We start from the raw sequence: 27,619 nt of genomic DNA on the forward strand, positions 1-27,619 counted from the left end.
AACCTTTCTATGCCTCAGTTTCTTTGCCATCGGTGAAATGGGAGTAATAATGGCATCTAGCTTAGAGGGTTGGTTATAAATATCAAAGGGCTCATTAAACCCTGAGACAGGGCTTAGCATATAATAAACATCATTCAGGTGCTGGCTGGGATGACTTCATTATCGTCTCAGCTCTCTGAGGAGACGTTCCCTGCACCTTTGTGGCCCCAGCAGCTACATCGGAGTTGGCGCTTAGTTGACATTTGTTCATTGAATTAAATTGTCTTTTGTCAACCGGGCAGTCCTTCCTGACTCTGTCCCTAGTGTTTCCTGCTGCAGCTTTCGGACACTTTTAGTCCTGTTCTCCCTCATCCTGCTGCACAGTTGGGTCTTGTTCCCCCTCCCCCCAACCCCCTCCCAGCTAAGGGCTCTAGGAAGGTCAACTGCTGGTTCTTGGCTCTTCATAAAGGGCCAGGGCTGGGCTGGGACAGGGGCTGGGTGGGCTGGGGTGGCACTTGAGGAGGGTAGGAGCTGGGCGAGGGCTGCCACTCTCCTTTTTCTTTCTCCTCTGTGTCTCCCTGCCTCAAACACAGAGTCATGGAGTCTCAGGGCTGTTCTCCTGCCACCGAGGGCCCTGGATCAAGCTGTGCCTTTTCCCCTTACAGCTTGTTGGCTGCCCGGTTCTCTCTTGGAACCAGGGGATCAGAGAGAAGAGAAAACCCTTAAGCATTCTGGAACAGCGCTGGCCTTGTCTCCTAGAGCCTCTGTGATGTGGCTCTTGATTATGTCCTTGGCACCCAGAGGAACCCAGGAGCCATGCCCTGGAGTGAGGGTGGAGGGACATCCCCGATTCTTCCCTGGGCGCAGTGGCAATGGGCAGGCTCCCCTGAGGGCTGCCCCACTGCCCTCCATTCATTGGACACTGCTGCCACGGCCAGCTGTGTCCCAGCAGTGCCATGCCAACATGGACCTGGGCAGTCAGCTGTGCTCTCTGTCCAGGGGTCAACCCTCCTGGATTACTGATGTCTGCAGTCCTCTGACGTCACCTCAGATCCTGTGACTTGCCCTGCCCCACTTAAGAGGCCATTGTCAGAAGACTTTGACCTGCCCTCAGATGCTCCTGGGTAGTGAGTTAGACACGTCAGGTGCCCGTGAATGGTGGGAAGGCTTGGAGGCTGGCTTGAGGCTGGGGCTGGGGTACCACTTTGCCCTGCATGGCTGGCTCTGGACCTAAGAGCAATGAGTCACACCACCATTCAGGCAGCGGCGAGGAGAGAGGGCAGGCATGGGAACTGGGTACGTGCGGGTGTGGAGGGGTGGGGAGTCTGGGACCACACCTCAGATGTTCCCGTCTTCTGAGAAGCCCAGCAGCTGTTCTGCATCTCCATGCATGTGTCGGAGTGTGGGGTTTGTGAGTGAATTCAGGGATGTGAGGATGGGCATTACATGAAGTGGGGGTCGTGTGTGTGCTCATGTGTGTCCGTGTGCCGTGAGTGGTGGATGTGTTGGTGATAGGTAGGCACTGAGTGTGATGCTGGGCCTCGGGGCTGAGTAAAGGTCAGAGTAGAGAATGACCACAAAATTACAAGGTACCTTTATCTCTATTTTAATTTGACCTCAGCCTCTGTTAGGGGTCAGGTGGCTGGGTAGCTGTTGAAAGTGTGTGTGGCGGGGTGGGGGGAGGATTTAGGGCCTCCTGTTGCCACCCTAGCTGTTGATTATCATCTGAATGACTATTTCTTGACTGGACAAACATGCCAGAGTCACACTTTCAAAATTATACAAACAGAAACAACATAGTAGAACTAAATTTTAACCGTCATTGTTATATGACTATATGCATATACATGTATATATCATACTTTCTATTATATATTTGACTAGAGGCCCAGTGCACGAAATTCATGCGCAGTGGGGGGTGGGTGTGTCCCTCAGCCAAACCTGCACCCTCTCCAATCTGGGAACCCTCAGGGGATGTCCAACTGCCTGTTTAGGCCCGATCCCATAAACAGACAGCCAGACATTCCTTTCACAATCCAGGACTGCTGGCTCCCAACTGCTTGCCTGCCTGCCTGATTGATTGCCCCTAACTGCTTCTGCCTGCCAGCCTGATCACCCCCTAACCACTCTCCTGCCAGCCTGATCGACGCCCAACTGCTCCCCTGACAGCCCAATCATCCCCAACTGCCCTCCCCTGACAACCCGGTCACCCCCAAATGCCCTCCCCTGCATATTCCCTCTTTATTAGATAGGGTTTTTTTCTTTAACATATTGGACAGCCCTAACTGGTTTGGCTAGGTGGATGGAGCATCAGCCTGCAGACTCAAGGGTCTCAGGTTCGATTCCGGTCAAAGGCATGTACCTTGGTTGGGGGCACATACCCAGTGGGGAGTGTGCAGGAGGCAGCTGATCGATGTTTCTCTGTCATAGATGTTTCTAGCTCTCTATCCCTTTCCCTTCCTCTCTGTAAAAAAAATCAATAAAATATATATATTTTTAAAAAGAAACATTTAAGATTCCTCTATATCTGCCTGGCTGGTGTGATTCAGTGGTTGAGACCCCAGGCTGCCACCGCTGGGAGGGGGATCGCGCCGTGGGGAGTGAATTTGTTTTTATTTTTTATAAAGGGTCAGGAGGGCCTCTGGGCAGCATTCCGCCAGGCTGCTTACTCTGTAGGCTCTCAGTGGCACCCCTCCCTGAGACTGGGGAACTCTGGCGGGACTGAGAGGACTGGGCGCCGCCATCTTGTGGCTATGGGCGCTGCCATTTTTATTGTGGAGTGATGGTTAATTTGCATATTACTCTTTTATTAGATAGATATGTATCAAAATAAATGCCTTTGATATATTGTTGAATCTTAATTTTCTTAAACAATTAAAACTGTCAGTTTTTTCTAATGTTTGTATCTTCTAATAATAAAATGAATCATTTTGATCAGATGCCCTTATTACCACCATCAGAATATAAGATTTATTTAATAGTTTATTATTATTTTTTTTACCCACTAGAATATAATCTTTAAGAGGGCAGGGATTTTGTCTGTCTTGTTCACTGTTGTCTTTCCAGCACCTAGAATAGTGCCTGGTATGTAGAAGGTGCAATATATATATATATATAACATATAGGAAGGGAAAGCATTTTATATATATATATATATATAATAAGTGGAAGGGAAAGCATTCCTAAGAAAATGGCATTTAAGAAGCGGCCCGGAGGACGAGGAGGCATTAACCAGGTTAAGGAGGGGTAGGGACTGTTTTAGATGGTAGGCACAGTATGTACAAAGGTCCTGAGGCAGGGAAGGTCAGAGTGCATTCTGAGGAGCTGACAGGTGGCTGGTGCAGCTGAAGTGCTCGTGTGTGTGTGTGTGTGTGTGTGTGTGTGTGTGCGTGTATGAGTGTGCAGGCAGTGTGCAGGGCTTTCTTGGCCATTTGAAGGAGTTTGAAAAGTTGTTTAAAGAGTTTCAAGTAAAGAAATGGCATGATCAGGTCTGTGGCTTTAAAACATCCCTCTTGGTGCTGGCCTCTGGGGTGGGCAGAGAGTGAAAGCTGCAGGACTAGGTAGGGGAACCTGGTGCCAGCTTCCAGGGGCCGATGGTGGTGACTCTGGCCCGGGAGGCATGGGGGGAGGGGGGCGGGTGGCTGAGGGAATCTGACTCCCAGGACAGGCTCAGGAGGTTTCAGCAGCAGACGTGGCAGGTTGTACTAATAGGCTGGATCGATGGAGTGGGCGGCGAGGGAGAGAGAGAAGGTGGAGTGCTTCTCAGTCTCCTGGCTGGCTGAATTGGCTGGCTGAATGGAGTGCTTACTGTGTGCTGGGGGCTTTGCTAACCACATCACTCTCCCCGTTAATCTTCACGGTCCACGAGCAAACATAGGCTCAGGGTGATGAGACCTCTGCGGTGGGGCTTACACTGGGTGCAGCGATGCCCTCCCATCTAATACCATCAAGGCTTGTAGTTGGCTGGGTAGAACGGGGATCATAAAATAACGAGGCCTACACACTGTAAACATTCCTTTCAATAGAGACCCCTGGGTGTGGACGTGCTAACGTGTGCCTGCCTTTTGAGGCGTGGCTGAGGTCTTTCCCCTGGCACAGGCCCTCCTGAGCCCTGACCGGTCTTTCTTGCATAAACCACCCCGTGACACTCTGTCTTCTTTGGGTTCTAGTTTTGGTTTATATCAAGTGGAGCAAGAAGTTCATATCTTTTAAGAACCAAGCAAGGACAGGAGTCTTCCAGATTTTTAGATTTGCCCCTCCGTACCCCTCTTGTTCTCCCCGCCCCCCCCCCCCCCACACACACACAGCCTGGCCTGCCAGCACCAGTCTGTCTCTTTAACATCTAACTGAATGGCAATTCTCCCCAGCAGTTTCTATTACCAAACTCTTCCAAAGCATTCAACTTGGATTTTTAAGAAAATCCCTTTCTTTTCAGTCATATTCCATTGTTTTGTGCTATGGTTAATTAAATCACATGATTACAAAAAGTGAAACTGGCAAACAGGTTTGGGGACAAACACAGTGGTTCTTGGGACACATGTGGTTTGCTGGCGGGAACAGAAAGGGGCCGAGCCCTGGGGCTGGCTGCACCCTCCACATGGTGGGCACGGGGCTGCGGGCGGGCCTCACGGCTTCGCCGAGGCAGTGAGGGTTATCGGATGAGGCCCTAGGCCAGGTCGGTCACCGGATGAGAATGTGGGCGAGGGGGGGGGAGCTGCGCCTGGGGGACACTTTCTGTTACTTTTTACCAGGAGACGAATTCCATGTTTGGTATTTAGCACACATATTTGGCGCCCCCGGGAATCAATAGGAAATGCTGTCTGTGGTTTAAGTATGCAGCAGTGACGACCTTTAAACGGTATACTTTGGGTCTATTAAAAATGAGCTGGACGGGGAAAGGCAGTGTGGTTGGGAGTGGCCGGCGTGGTGCCCTCTTTGTTAAGTGTCTGCACTTGGCTAGGCTGGGATCCATCCTGAAGGTCACGTTATGCCTTTACTCTAAAGAGAGTAAAGGCGAGATTCCCGTGGCAGGAATCTGGGTCCAGACGCTGCCCAGAAGGAGTAACGGTCTAGTCGGGGCCAACAGGGTGGGTGTCCTGCCTTCCCGACACGGAGGCGGCAGGAGCACAGGGATGGTGCTCCTCTCTCTCTCCCCCTCTCTCCCCCTCTCTCTTTCTCTTTCTCTCTCAGAAAGGAGAAAGAGAGAGAGAGAGAGAGAGAGAGAGAAACATTGATGTGAGAGAGATACATGAATCGGTTGCCTCCCCCAACCAGGGATTGAACCCACAACCTAGGCATGTGCCCCGACCAGGAATTGACCTTCAGGTGCACAGGACGATGCTCCATCTAACTGAGCCACACCGGCCCGGGCAGGGTTGGTACTTTCTTGATGCACAGTGTTCACCTGGCTCAGGTTGGCACACAGCGGATGGGGACCTCATCTGTGAGGACTTGCTGGGCATCTGACTAGTTCTCTTCTGGTGTTGGGGACCATGCCATCTCTCAGAGGGCTGAGGGAAGTGGACGGAGGAAGGAGGATTGGTTGGCAGAGTGGATTGGCAGGATGGCAGTGATAGTGGGAACCAGGGATAAAAGTGGACCTGCCCCCTTATTCGCAATAGCTGGGGGAGGGAAGCTGGTGCAGTGCGGTTAACCATCACTTACCGAGCCACTGTGCTGGGTCTGCAAACACCAGGAGGAATTGGACAGCATTCCTGCCCTCGGGGAGCATACCATCGAGTCATGGAGACAAACTCCAACAAGAACATTTTCATGCAATACGCTCTGTCAGTGTAGAATGCATTTGGCCTCCAGTAACAGACTACCCAATGGACAGTGGCTTGAGCAATGACGATGTTTATCAATCTCACACAGCAGAAAGTCTGGAGTCAGGTGGCTCCAGGTTGGTGAAAGGACTCAACGATGTTACTGAAAACCCAAGCTTTTAAACATCCTGCTGCTCTGCCATGCTCAAGATGTTAACTTTTGGTCCACATGCTGGTTGCCTCACGGTTGCAAGTTGGTGGCTATGGTACTCCCTACAATTATACCCAAGGCAGAAAAGAAAAGGGCCAAGAAGAAAATGGGGCTGCATTTTTATCTTCTGTCTCCCAGAAGCCTCCTCAGAAAATGATCTCTCGTGCCTCATTGGCCAGAAATGAAAGGGAAAGCTGCAAGGGAGGCGGGAAGGTGAGGGTCAGGTGAACCTTGGGAGCAGGTGAACCTTGATTTACCCTCTGGGCCTGGATACCTTACCACCTGAAAAGATGGGGTTCAGGTGGCAATGAGGAAGGAGTGGGGAGAAACGGCTGTTAGGTAGAATGCCATGTGTGGTAAGAGCTAGATTAGGCCCAGGATGCAAAGAGAAATCAGAGGAGCAGAGTTAGCCCTACCTGGGGGAAGGGGGGTGTGTGTCAGGGAAGGTTTCCTCAAAAAGTTGACTCCTGAGTGAGGTCATGAACACCCCTATCAAAAAGAGTTGGAAGGTCATGCTAGGTAGAAGGAAAAGCAGGGGCAGCAGCACAGAGGTGTTAAATACGAACCTGTGCCCAGGGAGTGAGCACAATTAAATATTTAGTTAAAGGATGAAGTTAGGGGGCGAGGGAGAGGTGGGTGGTGCAGGTGGAGAGGTGACAAGAAACCGGACTGTGATGGGCTTTGCAAGGCATCCCACAACCTTGGGTTGTATCCTGAAGGGTCTTGAATAACGTCCAGCCGTGGAGGGGCCTGGCTGACTGCATTTTAGAAAGACGGCTCAGTGCTGGAGCAGAGAATGAATGGGAGAGGCTGGAAGAAGCTTCGACTGGAGCAAGGGGGTTCTTTCAACCATCCAGCAGAGAGCTGCTGAGGGCCTGTCCAAAGCCAGCCGGCGAATATTTCAGCGGCAAGAGGGGCAGGATTCCATGGCACGAGTCTCTGGGAGGGAACGATGTCTCAAGAGGGCTGGGAAGCTCCCCAAATGTACATTAGACGGTGCAATCACACACAGGGTAGCCTGTGTCCCTGTGATGAGGAAAGAGGGGAGGTGGCCAAGGAAATGAGTGGGCGGCATGGGAGCTCTTTGCCAGACGGCTGTTCTAAGAAGGATTGGACAGAGAAGGGAAGGGCAAGTAGGAGACAGGGCTAAGGCCTGTGGAGATGGTGTCTGGAAGACAAAAATAGGCAGCACCTTTTGAAAGATGCTAGAGGCAACCCAAGCTTGTTTAGGCAGGGTCAGAGCCTGTGGAGACCGAGGGGGGAGAGGCTGTGATGGGCCTGATGGCATTGCCCTGGTGGGGAAAGGGTGGCGCCCTGGGGCTGTATTGCTGCCCTTTCCAGAGAAGTGGAGACTGGCCTTCACACCCAGAGGAGGCCACGGTGGGAAAGAGAAGCGGGTAAGGGAGTGGGGGAGGGGGGCTGGAGGCAGGATGAGCTCCTTCCCACCAGCTGCTCCTGGTGTCTGCAGGGGCCTCTCCCCAAAGGAAGCATGTGAATAAGACCGTCAGGCCCACTGGGTCCCCTCTGAGGAAGCTTGGGGCATGGGGCCCTAGTAAAGGACAAATGTGGTTCTGAGTTTCAAAGGGAGGGCTGTCCTGGCCAGGATCTTTGCAGATTGTGAAAGGAATAGAAGGAAGAGGGGTCACCAGGAGCCAGTATGGGCTCACCATGACTAGTGTGTCAGGACAGTGAAAAGCAAGAACATTGAGAAATAGATAAGAAACACCCATGGAATAAAATTCCAAAGGACCAAAGGTTATACAGTGAAAAGTCTCCCTCTCACCCCTGACCCCTAGCCTCTCAGTTTTTCTCCTCAAAGGCAACCAGTGTTACCATTGCTTATTCACATAATCTATCTGTCTACCTACCTACATACCTACCTACCTACCTACCCTTCAAAAAAAAAGGCAATTTGAAGCATATTTCACTTGCTTTTTTTTTTTTCATATTTCACTTGCTTTTAAAAAATATGTATTTTTATTGATTTCAGAGAGGAAGGGAGAGGGAGAGAAACATAGAAACATCAATGATAAGAGAAAATCATTGATCAGCTGCCTTCTGCATGCCCCCTACCGGGGATCGAGCTCGAAACCTAGGCATGTACCCTGACCAGGAATCGAACTGTGACCTCCTGGTTCATAGGTTGATGCTAAACTACGGAGCCACACCAGCCAGGTTCACTTGCCTTTTTAAAAATCTAACTTTCTTTTCCTCTAACAATACATATTGGAAATTTTTACACAACAGGGCACATGGAGCTGCCTCACTCTTTAAAGTCCTGGGAGCACAGTGGTACAGCTGCCCCGCCATTTATCCAATCAGCCCCACACTGTCTCCAGCCCTCTCTTAGCAACATTTCCATCACGAATAATCTTGCATACATATTTCTTCCTGCATGTTTGATATATGTGAAACATGTGAGTTTCTATAGGATACTCAGAGGTAGACTTGTTGAGCCAAAGAATATATGCATGCTTAATTTTGATAGCTACCATCAAATGTCTTAGAAGTTGTGCCCATTTTTGTTCTCATCTTTAATGTCTGTTTCCTATATTTGTGCTAACAGCATGTTTTCTAACTTTCAGGTCTTACTGGTGCTGGGTGATCAGATAGAAGAAAACCCTAGTTTTAACATGCATTTCTCTCAGTAAGATTTCTGACTAATGGATCTTTGACTCTGCGGAGGATTGGAGACTGGCAGATACAGAAATTACGGGAAGTGTGGGAATTTGACAAAGTTCTTGATAAAGCCTCTCAGATACTTTCATGGTCAAGGTGGAGAAATATAGCTGGGGTCCTGAAGTGGTTTTTATGGCTCGGTTGCTGGGTAAATGGTCATCCATTCATGTAACAAACATTCATGGAGTGCCTACTGTTTGCTAGGCATTCCTCTAGACACTGGAATAACCCATAAACAAAACAGAACAACAACTAAAATTCCTTTGTGGAGCTAGGTTTTATAGGAGGAGGCAGATAACAAATGAAACCAGAATAAATAAGTAAATTATGGAGGATGTTAGAAAGCTAAACCCCAGGAGTATTGTTTTAATGAATCCATACTGGTCTAGAAGAGCGTAGTTTCCAATGGATGCCATGGGCCAGGGCTGTCATTAGCCCTGTCTTGCTCATTCAACAAATATCGATTGGACATCTACCACGTGCCTGGTGCTGTTTTAGGAGCTAGGATACAGCTGTGCACAACACAGACAAAAATCACTGTCCTCCAGGATCGTGTATTCTAGTGGTAGGAGATGGACAATAACAAAATAAGTATGAAAATACATAGTATGTTAGAAAGACAAAAAGTGTTACGAAGAAAAATTAAGTCGGAACGGATGGGGGTTGTGATTCCAAATGGGGTGGTTAGGGAAGGCCTCACTGAGAAGGTGACATTTGAGCAGAGACCTGAGGGAGGGAGGGAGGACCATGAGGCCAACTGGAAAGGGATGGCAGTTGCAAAGCCCGGGAGTCTTGTAGCACACTTGGGACGTTGGAGGAGCGGCAAGGAGGTCAGAAGGTTGGGGCACAGAGAACGAGCGAGCGAAGGGGAGAGGGGAGGAAATGGGGCAGAGAGGGAAATGGAACTGGATCACGTGGATCCGAGGGGCCCTGTGAGCCTTTCAGACTTTCTTCTGAGTGAGGTGGGAACCCTTGGAGGGTCTGTGCAGAGGAGGGTTGCGACCTAAATTAGGTTTTAATAGCATGATTCTGGCTCCTGTGTTGAGAAAAGACGGAGGAGTGTGGGGGCTGGGGTAGTGAGGGCAGAGCAGGGCAACTGTAGTAATCCCAAGAGCAAGGGAAAAAGTCATGAGGCTCTTGCAAAATTCCAAGCGAGAAATGATAGTGGCTTGAACCAGATCGGAAGTGACAGAGAAACGGATTCTGATATGTTTTGAAGATCGAGCCAACAGGATTTGCTGACAAATTGGACCTGGGATGTGAGAGAAAGAGCAGTTAAGTGAACGCAAGGTTTTTTGTCTGAGCAGCCGGAAGGATGGAGTTGACAGGACTGTGGGCCCTGAGACGGTGCAGCCTGTGGCTGGGAGTGGGGAGACCAGAGGTCAAGTTTGGAATGCTAAGTTTGAGATGCTCATTAGACATCCAGGTGGAGATGAGAGTGTACAATGGACATGTGAGTCTGGGATTCAGCGGAGAGGTCTGTGCTGGAGATGTAAGTTTTGGAGTCATCCATGTATAAAGAACATTGAAAGCCGATCATCCGGATGGGATCACCAAGGGAGTGAATGAAGGACTGGCCAGGGGCGTTCGAATGTTACAGAGCCGGGGAGCTAGGAAGAACCAGTGGCGGGGACTGAGGGGTGGCCAGGGCGTAGGAGGAAAACCGGAGGAGGGTGATGGCTTAGAAACCAAGTGAACAAAAGGCTTAGGTAAGAGGAGTGACCAACTGTGCTGGGCGGTGCTCAGAGGCCAACTGGGGTGAGGACCGAGACTTGACCGAAGGAATGACCAGAGCAGTATGCGGGAGTAGCGGGGGTGAAATCCAACCCACCAAGCGAGGACTGGGAGGGGGGCCTAGACAATATGCTGACCCCGCTGGCAGGAAAAGGGAACCACCAGTCAGAGAATCAGGGCCCAGAGGGGCCATGACAGGTGGCCTGGAGGGAGACAGTGGTACAGGATGGCATTGGCCAGGCTCTACGTTGGCACCCAAACGCCCGCTGTGGGAGGGGCAGAGGGCCGTAGTGCAAAAGACTTGGAGGCTTGCTCACAACTCCCGGTGTGTCAGCAATGACTCGTAGTGATTCGAAGAACACGGTAATTACAGGCTGGGTTAATGGGCATATCTTAATGCAGAACGAGGGAGGTGACTGACCTGCCGGGCAGTCAGCAGCTCAAGGCATCTGACAGAGGTGGCTGGGGCACAGTGTGTCTGCACAGGGAAAGGACCTGAGGACAAGGTTTCCCGGGACATGGATAAGGGACTGGAATGTCCAGCTTGGCAGAGTGGGCTTGGGGGTCCCCCAGGTCAGTAGAAACTCTCCTGGGAAGGGTCTGTGCGTCTAAAAATGATGGAATGAGGCGGAGTGTGTGGAAGCTGACAGGCTTTGGGTCATGACTCTTCCTCCCTCCAGTTTTGTCATTTGTGCGCATTCTACGCCATTCCTGACCCAGGTGTGTTCCACAACTGGCTGAACGCCCGAATCTCACGTCTCAGAGGAAGGACGCCTCTTCTTGAGACCACCGGAATGAAACAGGCGACGTCTAATCTGACCACCGGTCAGCGTGGAGGAGGTTCGTATGGCGGCCACAGGGCATGGATGACCGGCGTCCACATTGCCACCTCTGTCCCCTCCCAAATGTCTGGGCAACTGGGCAAAATTAGGAGAGAGTAGAGACCTGGCTCCTGTCCTCAGAGGACCCCCCCTCTGAGGGCAGGAGGTCGGACAGCTCCAGGGGCTGGAGGGGGTGGTGTGACTGTATCTTGGGTCCGTCGGGAGGAAAAAGGTACCGCCTTCCCATCAGCATGTCCAGCGGAACTATCCTGTGAGCCACTTGTGCATTTTAAAATTTCCTACTAAATAGCACCTTAAAAAGCAAAACGAACAAGCGAAATTTTAAATGATATATTGCACATACATATATATTTACCTAGCCTAATACATAAAAATAGTATCATTTCAGCAGGCAATTGACATATGAGAATTTACTGAGATCATTTACATGACTTTCTTTTTTTTAAAAATATATTTTATTGATTGTTTACAGAGAGGAAGAGAGAGGGACAGAGAGTTAGAAACATCGATGAGAGAGAAACATCGATCAGCTGCCTCCTGCACACCCCCCACTGGGGATGTGCCCGCAACCAAGGCACATGCCCCTGACCGGAATCGAACCTGGGACCCTTGAGTCCGCAGGCCGACGCTCTATCCACTGAGCCAAACCGGTTTCGGCCCTTACATGACTTTCCATGTCCAACTGTGTGCTGCGCAGCGGGGTCTCCGTTACCCATCTCACTGCTCCTCCCTGTGCCAGAGGGGCCAGGGCTGCCGCCGGGTGTGCAGGACTTGACCCCAGCAGTCTGCGGCATCCTGGTGCCTGCCTGGCTGTGCCCGGGGCTCATGGGACCCTGTGGGGGGGCATCTGTTGAGTTGGTGTTCCCATGCCCCGGTGGGTTTCTGGGTGGGCAGGTGGCCCATGCCATGTGTGCCCACTGTTTTCAGCTACGGTAAACATTAACAAGGCGGTGGGAGCCGGGCCCTCTGGGAGGCCTGGGCTCCCCCGGGTGGGGTGGGGGTGGGAGAAATGGAGATAATGCTGTGTACCTTAGATAGGGCTTTAAACCTGGCCGCTGAGGCTGTTGGGGCCCGAGCTGCCCGGGAAACACGGGCCTGACGTCTCTTCCCAGGACCAGGACGCCTCGCTGGCAGAGTCTCAGAGCCTGCAGACCTCGGCAGTGCCGCTTGCCTCTCCATTTGCAGGGGTCTCACCCCACTTCTCAGCCTCCTCCTCACCACCCACCCACCCTCTTCGCTGTGAGAGCTCTTCTCTCCTAATCCTCCTGCTGACAGCCCAGCTCAGCCCCATTAAGCGCAGAGGGAACAGACCGAGGCCACATCATTTCTTCTTTCAAAGAAACCCCAAACCAATACGCCCTTCAGGCGCCCTGGCTGTACGCTGGGCCATTCCGTAGCCTGCCTCCTTCCTCCCAGCCAGCAGGGCCGCAGGTTGGCCCCCATCCAGGAGAGGGCTGTTAGTCACAGAGGTGAGTGCCACAGGTGCCGTACACACCTGGGCTGGTGCTGGGACTAGTTCTAGCTGCTGGGAATTCCCTCTGGGGAGAGGAAAGCAAGAATGTTGACTTGTATTTGCATAAACAAACACCAGCAGCCGGTGTCAATGACTGCCTATGGCCGAGGGGATGGGAGGAAGGAGAGGGGGAGCATTTTCAAGGTGTATCCTTGGGTACTACCTTGATAGTAGGACCATCTGGACACAGTGTCTAAATCTGAAAACGAGTGAGATGACATTTCAACTGTCCATCCCTTCTCCCCCCACTTAGATGAAGAAGTGCTTCTCAGAGTAGACGGGCTTGATGGCCACGCTGAAACGGTTCCTAATCCAGAGTGTGCGTGGGCTTTATTTTCCATAAAGAGAATCAATTTCAATGACATAAAGAGGAAAAAGAATTCTTTCTGGCCCTGGTTTGGAAGTGGTTTTCTTTAACTTCTATCCTTAACTCCTAGTCCCTCCCTGTTCCAAAAACTTCCAGTCTGATGATGAAGCACCAGTCTGAGGGGAGAAGCTCTGTCCTCAGGGGGCCCCAGTCTGAGAGGGACACAGCCCTGTCCTCAGGGAGCCCCAGTCTGAGGGGGACACAGCCCCGTCCTCAGGGGGCCCCAGTCTCAGGGGAGAAGCCCTGTCCTCAGGGGGCCCCAGTCTGAGGGGAGACAGCCCTGTCCTCAGGGGGCCCCAGTCTGAGGGGGACACAGCCCTGTCCTTAGGGAGTCCCAGTCTGAGGGGGACACAGCCCTGTCCTTAGGGAGTCCCAGTCTGAGGGGGACACAGCCCTGTCCTTAGGGAGTCCCAGTCTCAGGGGAGATAGCCCTGCCCCCAGGGAGTCCCCAGGCCCCACCCCTGTGGACCAGGTGAAAGGAATGGAGGGATTCCTCTGGCTTCTGAAGCACCTACTTCTGCCCTGGGCCTGGCTCCCCCTTCTCATCCCAGGAAACCTCTCCAGTTCCCAGCCTGCTCAGTATGTCAACACTTGATTTGCTTCCCCTTAGTGCTTGCCCCTGGTCTCCAGCGGTGTCTGTGTGTCCTTCCTTGCCTCCAGTCTCTCCCAGAGCCAGCTATGCATGTCCTGAGGGCAGGGGGTGCCTCCTGAGAGCCCCTTCCCCCTCAGACTCTGTGGCCCCCACTCAGCTGAGGCCTGGGCTGGGCTGGGCGGAGGGTGGGCCAAAGTGCTGTCTGTGTGAGCCTTTGGGGGCTGCCCTCTGCCCAAGCAGCCTGTGGACTCGGAGAGCTGAGGGGAGTGCGTTCAGTGAGTCCGATCTGGAGACAGGCAGAAGGATGGGTCCTGAGTGTTCTCAGAGGTCATGACCTGGGGAGGCAAGGGCGAGCGGGGTGAGGCAGGCCAGGACGCACGCAGGCTGCGTTTCCTTCTGAGCAGAGGGTGCTGCCCTTGGCAGAACTAGAGGGGCCCATCTCCAGCCTCAGCATCCTTGAGGGGAGGCAAAGCTGTGAGGCCAGGGGCTGCAGGGACCCTCCACCCCCCTCCCCAGGTGGTGCACCCCCACCCCATCCCAGCTCACATTCCCTTTTCTTCCGCTGACACACGGGTCCTAAAGGTCTGGCCAGGCCTTGGATGCTGGAACAGGGTATGGGGATGGAGTGATGACATCTGCTTGGGAGACTTGGGGTGGCGATGGAGTGAACCCCTTCTTGAATACTCCTCTGTGAGCTCCCCCACCCTTCCTGTCTTCCCATCTCCATTCTTGACCTCCTCCAACCTGGCCGTGCAACCCAGGGGAGACCCCAGCTGCCTGCTGAGGACAGAAACCAAGTCAGAGTCCTTGCATTTCAGAGATAGAGAGGGAGATCTGAGAGGCATCCGGTCCAATGCCCTCATTGGGCAGGGAAAGTAACTGGAGCCACAGGAAAGAGGGCCCAGTGGCGGGATACGGGAAAGAATTTGTGGGGGCGAAGTGGGGGAATGTCAGGATTAGGATGCGTGAGGTGGGAAAGGAGGAAGATATCCAATGGGGCGTGTTTGCCCAAAGTATGAGGCCTGCAGAAGAGAAAACAAAGTGTTTGGAAATCCTTGGGAGACAAGACCTCAGGTTACCCCAAGGGTCAGGCGTCAGCTTGCTAGGAATGCCCACCAGTCAGCAGCACCTTGGCTCCGCACACTGGCTCTGCAGCCGAGAGAGACCTTGCATAAGTCATTCCCGCTCAGGGCCTCAGTCTCCCCATTTGGAAAAGGAGGTGGGTACCCAGCTTTCTTCAGGACCTCCTACCTCCATGTTTCTACACCCACAGACAGAATGACACAATATCTTGGAGACACTTTTCTCTATTTGGCATTCTTAACTCTCCCTGTGCCTCAGTTTCGGCATCTGTAAAATGGGAATAAACATCAATACAAATCTCCTAAGGTTATTGTGAAGACTCACGAGTTAATACATATAAAGCATTTAGTACAGTGCCGGGCACACAGAAAGCTCTTCATCGAAGTTACTTATCATTGTCATGATCAAGAATCAGGAGGGTCTGTAGTCAGTTTCATTTTGAATGAATGAGCTGGGACAAGAGCCTCCAGGGGGCATTTTAAGGTTCCAGGGAGGCACACATCCCATGCCAGGTGTCACCCACATCCAGGCCTGGGTTTCAGCCTTGGGGCCCAGAGGGAGAGTCAGCAGCCCCCCTCCCCTGAGCTGGAGGCACCCAGCCATGAGGGTGGCTGGAGATACGGGAACAGCGAGAGGCATCCTGTGGAGGGCTTTCAAGAGGCCGCCCTGCTCAGAGTCAATATTTGTTCAGCTCTTGGGCTGGCTCTGTCCATCACTGCCTCTGGCCCCTCGCATACCGGCCATTGCACCGCTATCTCAGGAACGCGCTTCCATTGACTTGGGGGCCACGCCCGACCTCGGCAGTGGTTTGCCCTGGTCTGCTGCCGCTGCCCACCCCTATGTCCAGGCCCAGGAGGGAAGAGATGCATGGAAGGTGCCGGCCAGGTGAGGGCCCTTGGTCCTGCTCCACCTGCTTCCCCGTGAGGAAGCCCCCTCCTTGGCAGCTGCAATCATCGCGGGACGGGGCAAGACCCCATCAGCTCATCACCAAATAGATTTTTTTTCAGTCACAAATGGTGTCTAGGATCTCTTTTCAAGGGGAAAAGATCCTCGGGGGACCCCAGTATTAACTATAGTCAGGTTTGCCTAGATACATGTAGACATACAACTAGATATAAAACACCTCTTGTTTTCAGCGTATACACAACACCAAAATCAACTTGCAGCTTAAATACAAAGAAAACAATTCAAGCAATCCACTTCAAATAGAGGGCATACGCTTTAGTGCAATGGCTCCTGCTGAAACCGAATCATTGCCTGCGATGGAACCGTGCAGGGACCACCAGAACCCAGGGTGGGTGTTGTTGTTTAAGGCCTCACTGGAGGAGATTTTCCCCACTGATTTTTCAAACAGTGGAAGGGAGGGAGGAGGTGGGTGGGGAGAGAGAGAGAGAGAACATGACTTGAGAGATACACAAGTTCCAGCGTGGGGATTGAACCTGCAACCAAGGTACATGCCCTTGACTGGGAATCAAACCTGCGACCCTTCGGTCAGCAGGCCAATGCTCTAACCACTCAGACTTAGACTATAACTGTCCAGGCCAGAATACAGGCTTTTGTTCCTACGAAGGGAGACTGTGTGTGGTTTGCTCTTACTCAGACCAATGCCTCTACTTTCTCCTCCTTGGCCCAGATTGACCCTCACCAGGTCAGGGGCAATGTGGTTCCACTCTTTTCCTGAGGTTATGGAAGCATGGAAGGAATGGAGGGCTTTAACTTGTACGAGCAATAGCCTTGGGGCGTGAGAGTGGTGACTTGGGACAGGATTAATTACAGCCATGCCTTCTGGCCTGTGACTCTCTGGAGCTCTTGACTTTCACCTATTACCTCATTTGCTTCTCATTCCATCTCGAGCTTATCCAACATTGCTGCAGTGAATAATCTCACAGGTATATCTGCAGCATCATTCCTAGACCTGGGATTGTGGGCCAAAGGGTGCAGGCATGTGTAACCTTGATACCTATTGTCGAATTGTTCCCTGCAGATCGTAACAATTAAATTTCCGCACCCCCCCCCCGCCACCCCGCCCAAAGGACGAGTGTGACAATTTCCCCGCAGCTGGCCAATAAAGTATGCTATCAATTTATTATTATTACTTTCTGGATTTTTGCCAATCTGATAGGTGAAAAATTTTATCTTACTGTAGTTCTAATTTGGACGTGCTTTTATTTACAAGCTGGGTTGCAACAGATGCAGTGTTCTGTTGTGAAGGATTTTCCAGGGCCAAGCTGTCGGGGCAGGGCCCATGCTCCTGTCTTATTTGCTTTAACCTGTGGACAGCTGGTCCAGTGCTGAGAGACTCTAACTGTAGCAGGACCCAACCAAGTCATCTCCAAATCGGACGGTGCCTGGGAAAGCCACATGGGCTATCCTTGCCTCTAGGTGAGTGTAGAGCTTTGGGGATACCCGTGTAGAGTGCCCTCCTGGGACATGGCCAGGTCAGTGGGGGATGCTTCCTGAGGTTTAATGACCTCCACCCAAGACCATGTCTTTCTTCCAGGCTGGTCCTCTGTGGATGGAAGAACCACAAGATTGGGGCGAAGCCCTTTTCTCTCACTGGAATCACAGTACCCGGTGTCCCTGAGGACCAGAGACCCCGTAGGAGGAGAAAACAAGGTTAACGTCATGATTTGTTCCATGTGAATCCGTTCTTGCTCCAGGTGATCACTCTTTCCTGAGACTCATTCCTCAGGCAGTGGCCAGAGGCAACCTGACCCTGAACACGTGGGCCTGGCCTTGCTGAGGCCTGGGAAGCTGAGAGAAGGCCAGGGCAGGCTCCTGTCCTCCATGGAAGCTGCCTGAGTGTTCAAACGCCCGGATCCTTCCTTCCTTCGGAAGTGTCAGTCTTTACAACAGCATCCCGACCCTCGCTGGGACTCCAGGGCAGCTTAGTTTGAGATTTGTGGGCGAGCACCCCAGAATCTCTAGGCTGGAGAATCTCGGGCAGAAAGCAGCTCAGACTTGGAATATAAAACACCAGAGCTGAAGGGACAGTAGTGAGTTCCTTCATTGCACAGCTGGGGAAACTGAGTCACCGGTAGGGTAGGGACTCACCCAAGGTCCCCCAACTAGCAGGTGGCAGAGCTGGGCTGGACATGAGGTATCTGGACTCCCAGGCCAGCCCTCTCTGGGCTCAGTCCTCTGTGGTGGGGGCTTAGAACAAACCCACATGCCCCTCTGGCTGAGTGTGGGTGCCCAGGATGGATGTCGCTGCTGCTGCTGCCGCCGCCACCAGCTGGAGGCTGCCGGCCCAAGCAGGACCCCGGAGGCCAGGTGGATGAGAGGATTGTCAGGGCCCACTCCGCATGCCCAGATGTGCTTCCCGCCTGCTTTTAATTGCATCTGATGATCATCAGATGAACCGAGAATCCCTGGCTCCCTCCTGCCTCCCTCCCTCCCTCCCTTCTCCAGACATGGGGCGAGGGGCAGGTGGAGGCATCGGCCTTCCCAGAAGTCAGCCTAATCCCTTTGCCTGTCTTGGGAAAGCTCTTAATGAGGACCGCTCTAAAGGATGGTGACAGGGGGCGGGCTTCTCTGCCCCTGCGAGGACTTCCAGAGACGCCCCGCCCCCAAGAAGCCAAGCCCCAAGTGCAGCTGCCAAGGCTCCGGGCTCCGGGAAAGAGGAACCCGGGAACCAGTCCTGGGAAGGGAAAGCCCCTGGGAGAGGGAAAAGATGTGACACTCAGCGCTTCCTCATTGCCCTGCAGATGGGCCGCCTTCTCTCCGGCCTCCCCACCTTTGCTCCCGTCCTTCCTCCTCCTGGGAATTCTCTCCACTGCGGTCCGCCTGTTCCACCAGCCCATCCTCAGTGGCCGGCTCAGTGCCCCTCAGAAACCTCCAGCTCCTGCTCCAGCCCAGTGAGCGTGTCCTCTTTGAAGCCTCCATGGCCGGCACGTAGAAGTTGCTCGGTAGACCTTACTTCATTAGAGTTTGCCAGGCACCTAGCGTATGTCACGGTCTTTGGCTGGTCCCCCCTCACATAAGGATTTTAACCCTAGCAGCAGATTTGGGAAGCGATCCCATGAAGCACTGGGCAGGGAGGGGGAATGAGGCAGGGAAAGGAAGGAAGCTCATAAAATGGGGCTGGGTCATCTGGGTCATGCCGGGAGACTGTAGAGACCACTCGCCTGAAGTTACCACCCACGGGGCAAGGCTGCTGGGGCATTATCCCCCTGGCCCAGTAGTCACTGGTGAGGGATCCTGGGGAAGGGGTGGGGTGGTGCCAACTCCCCAGCACTCCTGCCCTGCCTTGCACTCAGAGGGCTCACAATGCCCAAACGGAGAGTGCTGAGAGGATATGGGTGAGTATGTGGGTGTCTGCGTATGCTGGGATCTGGGGATACAAGAGGAGTAGCGACCCTCTGCCCTGGGGCACTCGCGAGGGAGCAAGGGCGAAACACATCATTTCAGTGCAGTGAGGTCAATGCCAGAATGGAGGCATCTGTACGGGGCTGTGGGAGCTCAGAGGTGGGACGCTTGGCCAGCCTGAGATTCAGGCACGCTCTCCTGGAGAAGAGCAGAGGTCCTGGAAGGATGAGTGGGTGTCAGGGCGGAGAACAAAGGCAGGGCATTGCACAGAGAGGGGAGAACATGGGCAAAGACGTGACGTGCGGTGGGGGAGCCTCTGAGCCTGAGTCAGCTGACGTGGCCGGCTCTGCCACCATCTCTACCTCAGCAGAAGGGTCAGCTCAAGTTCAAACTAATTTTGAGATAGCAACTAATCTTCACATGAACCTGGGAGGACTGGCTGGTGTTGAATTTGCAAACACAAGAAGATTTGCTCATTGAATGAGCTTAGTTAGGAATGTGTCACCCACGGTTTTTAAGTGGTCTCCAGAATGGGGTGGGCAAGACTGTCCACCAATATATGGGAGGGCACCGAAACCTTATTGGTCTTTATTTTTCCCCCCATCCTATTAAAATGTCTATTTTTGTGTATATTTTTAAATAATGTACATAATTTGTTAGTATGGCAGGACATATACACTATAAATAAATACATATACAAACGTTGGGCACACAGCTTAGACTTTTTATTAATAGAGGCACATGATCAGAAGAGTCTGGAGCCTGCTGAAGTGCATGATGGCTGGGGCCTGCTTGGGATGTGTCTCAGGAAGATGGCTCAGATAACCTGCTCCTCCCACCAGCCTTTCCACTCACCAGCAAGACATTCGGTTTGGGCTCTCTGATGGTATCCCCGGTGCCTTGTCAATATCACTGTGAACGTGGGCCCTTTGAGGGCTGGACTTGGGAAGGGGAGAGGTTGTCCTTTGTGGCTGCAGAACAGGCATTTCCCTTCTAGGGCCCACTCACTCACCCAGGGCCCGTGCCCTCTTTGGCGGAAGGCCCCTTGGTTTGGAGCTGTCTCCATGGTAACAAGGTCCAGGCCATCACTTGCTGTCTCTGTTCCTAGGCCCCCTCCCCTTGGGCCAGAGGTTTCCAGGCCTAGCCCAGGCCCCGTGTGCTCCGGCTTTCTGGTTGACTTACAGCCTCTCCGGCCACACTCCAGCCCCTGCCACCCCTGTGTCCCCGCTGCATTCAGTCACTAATGACCTTAGTCATCTTTCTATCCATGCTTGTGAGCTAATGGGCAAGGCAAACAGAAATCTCAGCAAATGTGGAAATTTCCTGCTGACAAGGCTGCAGACCATGCCTAGGTTTCGGGGGGATTAGAACTCCCCCCTGTGAGGCTGCAGGGACGGACCCCAGTGCTGAACAGTTTCCGTGGTTTAATCAGGAGGTGGTGGGCAGCTTTCCTGGTCGGCCCCCTGTCCCCACATCGGAGGTTCATCTTATCAAACGTGAACCAAGGCTTGGCTCATAGTGGGGGGATGGGAGGGGGCGTTACTCAGCTCTGGGCCCCGAGGATGCCCAGCTGGCCCAGGGGCTGAATGGGAGGATGAGGCCTGCGCTGCACGCTCCCTCATACCTGTTAATAATTACCCCTGGGGAGGGCCAGGCCCCAGAAGACATTACTAATGAGCCTGCTAAATCGCAGCTGGACCCTTTCCTCCTCACTTGCTGGGAAAACAAGATCTGCCCAAGGAATTATTTAACGCTCTTTGGGCTGGGAGCTCCTTGAGGACTGTGTCTCCCTGAGTCCTTGAACCATCTCCGTTGTCAACACTAGACCTCCGTACCTGTTGTCGAATTCGGAATTTCTGCCTTGAATGGGTCTATCCGCACCCTGGAAGGCTACTTTGCCCAGTACTGGCTACGCAGAGCTGTCCAATAGAATAGATGCTGGAAATGGCTAGACCTGCGCCGCTGAAGACAGTAGCCGCTAGCCACATGTGGCTGCCCGAGCACTCAAACTGGGCATCTGAGTTACTGTATTCGTAAACCCTAATTTAAACTTAATTTAAAATTAAATAGCCACATGTGGCTAGTGGCTACCAGAAGCCTCAGCGCAGGTCTTTAAAGTTTCACGAGGGGCAGCAGGAATGGGTGGCAAGCACATTTATGCCAAACAAACCTCGAAAGTGTCATGCCATTGGCCAGAGTCCACGTCCTCACTCGGAAGGGGCCTGAGCTCATTTTCCTTGGAGATGGCTCCAGGGAGGCTGGATGGGTTTTCTCCCCCATTTGCACCCCCCCCCCACACACCGCCGCCCATGCAGCCAAGGGGCCTGGAGGAGCCGGGAACCAGCCAGAAAACACCTGTTCTTAATGAGGGTCTCCAGGAGCCGGGCAGCCCTCCCTCCACAGGGCACGGGGCTGTCTCGGCCTGAATGAGGGAGATTTATGGAAAATCCCCTCACACAACAGGCGGATTTTCCAAGCCTCATTGGCTGCTCCGGTTTGAGCCTTAATTAAGGGGGAATGGTGGGGGTGGGAGGGGTGGCAATGGAGGAGGTGGGGGTGAGGCGGTGAGTGCATCAGCACTGGGAACTCCATCAACGCCTGGCCCCACCCCTTCCCCGAGGAGAGGTTCCACTCTCTCCTTTTAACAAGAAAAGGGCCCTAACGTCCCGCAAAGTCTGACTCAGCCTTGGAGGAGCATCTTGCTTGCATTTTGAAGTTTCCCAGAAGCGACCTTCTGTGGTTTTGCTTTCGCTCCCCGAGCCTTGTCACGCACAGCCTGGAAGGTCTCCCTTACGGGTGACCCGCTTTCATCCTCCGCAGCCCGACACAGTAGGATTTCTCTCCCCTTTACAGTTGTGATGACATTTCCAAGTGGCAAGGTCAAGTGTGTGATTTCCCAATAAAAAACCTTGAGTAAAGGGAGAAATCAGTCTGCTGGAGGTGAGAGACCCTAGGAATTCTCAGGCCCATCTGCCTCACCGTGCATTCAGAGAGGCCGTGACCTCTGCCCGCCCCCCCCCCCCCCCCCGCCCCGCCCCGAGTTGGGTAGTGACAGTTGGAGCCGCACGCACGCTCCGGCCCAGGTCCTGTCTGTGTACCCACTGCATCTGATGGGCACACACCTCCACAGAAACACCCAGGCGCCCTTCCTGAGGAGAGAGCGATGCTCACGCCAACGGAAGGGGTTTCTAGTGCAGGGGAGGGCGCTCGAACCACCCAAGCCACACCAGCAGGGCAGGACGGGATCTCTGATGGTGAAATAGGACATCTGATGTCACACATGCTTTTTTTTTTTCTTTTCTGTCCCGAAGCCCCTTCAGGAGAGTTCTCACTCCGTGTGGCAGAGAACAGTGGAAGTCTTAAGTGTGCCTTTCAGGGTGGCGAGGCTGGGAGGAGAGAGAGGTGACGCACCCCAGGCCTGAACAGCTGGGCAAAGGCTCCGGAAACCACAAGCGGGATCCTGGAGGGGCCTTCCCCGTGTTGGGGGCAGGAGACGTCCTTCGTGAGTAAAGTAGATAAGTACAGCCAGTTCCCCGGGACGGTGATGTGTCCAAGTCCTGAGGGGTGACCCGCCTTGCTGGGGGAACTGGCTGGAGCAGGAGGTGTTTATGGATTCCCCTCTCCTGGGGGCAGGCAGAGCAGCCAAGTTTACGGTTGCTCAGAACTCTATAAACACACTCGGCGAATGTGTGCGTATCTGAGTGTGTGTGTAGGCGAGCGTCCCTGCCATCTGACCTTCACCCTCTGGGTGTGCTGGCCCCGACCTCCCTCACCTGGGGAGGATGCTTCAGCTGGGTGGCTGTGGGCTCTCTTTGGGGACCTGGTGACACTTTCTGGAGGGGTCAGTGAGCCTGGGCAACATGGGACCCCGTGGGCCCTTTAGCCTTTCCGGGGAGGCAAGGTCGCAGGGAGATCCCGGAGAATGGATGTGGGGCGGGGGAAGGCGCCCCAGCCCGGGACAGCAGGGAGGAGGGGTGTGTGTGTGTGTGTGTGTGTGTGTGTGTGTGTGTGTGTGACAGTGTGTTTGATCGGACAGAGGAAGGGTGAGCCTTGGTCAGAGAGGAGAGAAGGCAGGAAGCTGGATGATCGGCTGGAGGTTTCTGGCCTTGGGGCAGCTTGACCCTGAGCCTGCCAGGTAACAGAGGAACAGGGGAGACCTTCTGGAACACACAGAGATTTTTACTGGGGTGTGACTGGGTTGCCGGAGGTCTCCACATGCTGACTAGCGCCAAACGCGTGTGGGACAGTAGCCAGTGTTAGGGACAGTCTGTGGTCTCATTTAGGGGTCAGTGGTGGTCAGGGTTAGAGGTCAAGCTGTGGGCAGGGTGGAACGAGCTTATGGTCGAAATAAAGGTCAGTCATGGTTATGACTGGCTGTGGGTCAGTGGCCAGGGCGAGGGGTCAGATACTGACTGGGAACTGTTTTCTTTGGGTTAAGCTAACAGCACTGGAAGATGCTGACCTTGTCTCAGAGGCCAGAGCATGTGTTTGAGAACTCCAGAGACTTCGGTTTTAGTCCTGGTTCTGTTAACGTAGGAGCCTGGTGACTGGGCAAGTTGCCTCACTTCTCTGAGCTTCAGTCTTGCCTCTAGGAAAGCACAGGCACCTCTTGCCTCTAGGAAAGCACAGGCGCGTTGCTTTATGGTGCTCCACAGATAATTTTTTACAGATTGAATGCAAGACCCAACCACCAGCAAAGATTACGAATTGCTTTATTGCGTGACTTGATTTATTGCGGTGGTCTGGAACCAAACCTGCAATATCTCTGAGGTATGCCTGTAACAATACAAGCCTGCTTAGTGTTAGAGCTCTTTGTTACTGCTTATCCTAGTATGAAATACTAGAGGCCTGGTGCATGGATTCGTGCACCTGTGGGGTCCCTCGGCCTGGCCTGTGCCTTCTCACAGTCTGGGACTCCTTGGAAGATGTCAGACTGCTGGTTTCGGCCCAATCCCCACAGCCAGGCCGAGGGACCCCACCAGTGTATGAATCCGCCCTTCCCTCTGAGATTCATCAGTCTGTTCCTTGTTTCCATGCCTGTGCGTTGAGTGTATGCCCCCTGGTGGTCAGTGCGTGTCATAGCTACCGGTCGAACGGTCGAACAGTCAGATGGTTGTTCGGTCACTTAGGCTTTTATATATATATACACTAGTAGATGAGCTAAATAATCATTCATGGTGCCACAGCCTATACTCCTTGGCCCGACAGGCCTGTAGGAAACTCCTCAGTGGTCCGGGAGTTGGCTGGGGGCAGAGTGGTTAAAGTAGTGATCCCCAAATGTAGCTGCTGATTGGAACCATCTGGACACCGAAGCCTAGCTCTTCCTCCAGCCCCCCTTCTCCACATTCTGAATTAATTGATATGCAGATGGCCTGGGTACCAGGAGTTTGCAAAGCTCCTCAGGTGATTCTGATGTGCAACCAAGTTTAGAAACGTCTGCCAAAAAGCCCGTACTAATTACGAACTATGGAGCATGAGTCTTTACGCAGCCATCTGAGCTGCAGCTAAAACCTCCAAGCTCCAGCTCCAAGCTCCATCTCTGTGTGGTCTAAGGGAGATGAGGTGAGAGCAGCAAGAGACTCAGGAAGAACTTTCTTCCTTACCTCCTCCACACCTCTGTGTCTTCATCTGTAAAATGGGGTTAAAATTAGACTTACCTCATAAGGTTGTTGTGGGATTCCAGCAGAATAAAACACATTGGGAGTCATAATGATTGGCACCAGCCAACCAAGAGAGGTTGACTCAATGTTGGGGATGTGGGTGGAAAAAAGCAGAGTCCCTGGAATCTCGCCTCAGATCTCTCTTCACCAGAAATTCCTGATGACAGTCTGAAGCCAGGGGGACGGGCAGCATGGCCCCTGGGGAACCCGGAATGTCTTGGCCCCGAGTAGGATCTTTGGGGTATTATCTTTTGTTTTAAGTATTGTTCCCCTAAGTACACCCACATCAGTTTGACCATGTGTTTCATTTTGGGTTTCAGAAAATACCATCCCCATTATAACCTGTAGGGTGGGTGGGGGATGGGAAGGTGGGACTTCAGCCCCTCCTTAACCCGTTGCAAGGGTGGGGTGTTATGGAGGTTCTGGAAACTTCAGCTCAGGCTTGGAAGCAACTCCTGGCCAGGCTTCCCGTGTCTCGGCCTCAAGGGAAAGTGGAGTTTCTCCGGTGGCCTGTGTGTCTTTAAGACTTGGAAAAGGAATAGTTGGGGGTGGGGGATCTGTAGAGAAAATTCCAACCAGTAGGTTCCTTTGAAATGGAAGTGACATCTAGTGGTTTGAAAATGAACTGCCAAGCCGGCCCCCCAGGCCCAGGCTGTCCCTGGGGGTCCCTTCACTAGCCCTCAGCCCATCTCCTCCCGGGCCACCACCCAGCTAGAGGGGCCTACAGCCTCAACAATAGGCTCTCGGTGGTAAGGTGTCTTCCCCGGTCCCAAACCAGGCGGGAATCCCTACCCAGGCCCGGGCCCCTACCCCGTGCTCGGAGAGGCCAGGCCTGGGCAGGCAGGAGAGGCCCAGAAGTGTGTCCCTTTCCCGGTCCGTCAGGGCCATGGTGTGGGGTCCCCAGGTGAGCTGGGCTCCTTGGCCTCCTGTCCCTTGATTCTGAGGAACGCTGTCCTGGTTCCAGCCCCAGAGAAGTCCTGTGCAGGCCACAGTGCTGAGTCATCAAAAACCTGCAGCCGCCGCTGTTATGCAATGGCCCGCCGGCTGCCTGGTGTCAGCCACAGGCCCTCAGCCTCCCTTTCAGGCCGGCAAAGTGCCTCGGGGAGCATAGCATCCAGACTTGGGGTGTGTGAAATGGGGGCCTGCAGAGAACCTTGGCCGTGGAACCAAAAGAGATGGTGGGAGGAGGGAGACACAAAATCTACTGCTCTTCAAGGCCCTTGACTGAGGATCCCACGTCTGAGGGGGGGACACAGCCCTGTCCTCAGGGAGCCCCAGTCTGAGGGAGACACAGCTTTGTCCTCACAAAGATCCCAGGTGCAGCTGGGGGCAGGAAAGACTGATGTACACATGAAACAGACAGATGACCCTTTCAAGCACTAGAGAAATCAGGGCAGGTTGCACAGGACAGCAGAGCCCCGGGGCTGGGCTGGGAAGGGACACGTTGTAGACTGGGATTAAGTAACAAGTGCTCAGGGGAGGCAATGCCCTTAAAGGTGGCAGGGAACCCATCCCGCCCCCTCCGTGAGTTACCCCCGGTCCTTCCCTCCTCCCCCGTCTCTGGCTCATGGGGTAAGGGACCTCCGTCCACCTCAGGTACCGAGACCAGCGGCACCAGGGCCTGGGCGGGTCAAACAAGGGACTCGGAAGGACTGGGAGGGCTTGCGGCCGTTGCCTGGACACCTGGCACACCTCCGTTTCGTCCTCATCCCGTGGAGAAAGCCTCCTGGGAGGCTCAGCCCTGTGGCCTGTGTCAACCCTGCCTCTCCTGCCCCATCCCCTGAGTGAAACTCGGCTGCTTCTGGCCTTAGTTCTATGGTTCTGGAAGCTTCCTTAGGCCCCTTCTCCAAAACCCTAGGCCCAGGCACACCCTGCTGGGTGAGGAAGCGTCTGTCCCAGGGGCTGAGCGTTCAAGACCGGCTTCCTGGAAAAGCTGTGCGGTCGACTCCCTCCGGAGAGATTAGCATCGTATGCTCTCCGAGCATAGAAAATACCTGTCTAACTTAGACTTGCTGCTTTTTATTTCAGCGCGGTATCAGACGGCCGTGGCGAAAACAGTTTCAAGCACAGGAACAATGAGTGAATCTGGGTAAGGGATCTAGGCAGTTCTATCCTATGCTTGCAACTTTTCTGTAAGTTTAAAATTACTTCAAAGCAAAATAAAAATTTAAAATATAAATTCCAGCAGAAATGTCTCATTTTTTTTCCTCCAGCTACTTCTTAGTTCCCTTTCTCGGTGGCTCCCGAGCTACCGGCTCCCCCGTGCATCCTTCCAAAGACGGCCGGAAGCGTGTACTACACGCTGCTCCGCACGGGACCGCTTTCCCTCAGTGCATCTGGAAACCATTTGTCCTGGCCGCACAGAGCCGTCTTGCCTTTTTTTTAGGGCTCCAGGGTCTCCCAGTGGCCAGGTGATTCAAATTTTCATTTGGAAGCGAATGTACCTTGAAATGATGGAGCGCAGAGACGTTGGAGACACGATGCCGGAGTTGCGATCCCTGCTCCACTACAAGCCAGTGGTTTGGTGCCGAGCCAGTCACCTAACCTCTCAGTGACTCAGTCTCCTCATTCGTGGACCAGGATTAACAGTGGCACCTCCCCCAGAGCGTTCCGGGTGGATTAAATGAGATAATACTTGTCAAGGGCTTAGGACACTGCCTGGTATGCAGTAAGCACTCAATAAATGTTAGCCACTCCTCCCAAGATAATTTTGCCAGACCTCCCCCCGACCACCAGAGAGTGGGGCAGTTTCCAGGCTTTTATTATTATAAACAATGATGCAAACGAATATCCTTGTCCACGCGTCACTTGGTACTTGGGGGAGTGTATCCGCAGGAAAAATGCCAGGGAGTCGAGCTGCTGGGTCAAAGGCCATGTGCATTTTTA

General features: G+C 53.2%; 1 long non-coding RNA gene across 1 annotated transcript; it reads left to right on the plus strand.

Moving 5' to 3' along the window:
- The first annotated feature begins 827 nt into the window (after positions 1-827).
- LOC114226960 (uncharacterized) lies at positions 828-13,112 on the plus strand. The gene is made up of 4 exons (XR_008557243.1): positions 828-1,275; positions 8,541-8,602; positions 11,049-11,208; positions 12,323-13,112. It is a non-coding gene; the product is annotated as an uncharacterized LOC114226960 (long non-coding RNA).
- The last annotated feature ends 14,507 nt before the right edge of the window (positions 13,113-27,619 follow it).

The sequence above is a fragment of the Eptesicus fuscus genome, chromosome 10 (assembly GCF_027574615.1).
Source record: "Eptesicus fuscus isolate TK198812 chromosome 10, DD_ASM_mEF_20220401, whole genome shotgun sequence".
Lineage (NCBI taxonomy): Eukaryota > Metazoa > Chordata > Mammalia > Chiroptera > Vespertilionidae > Eptesicus > Eptesicus fuscus.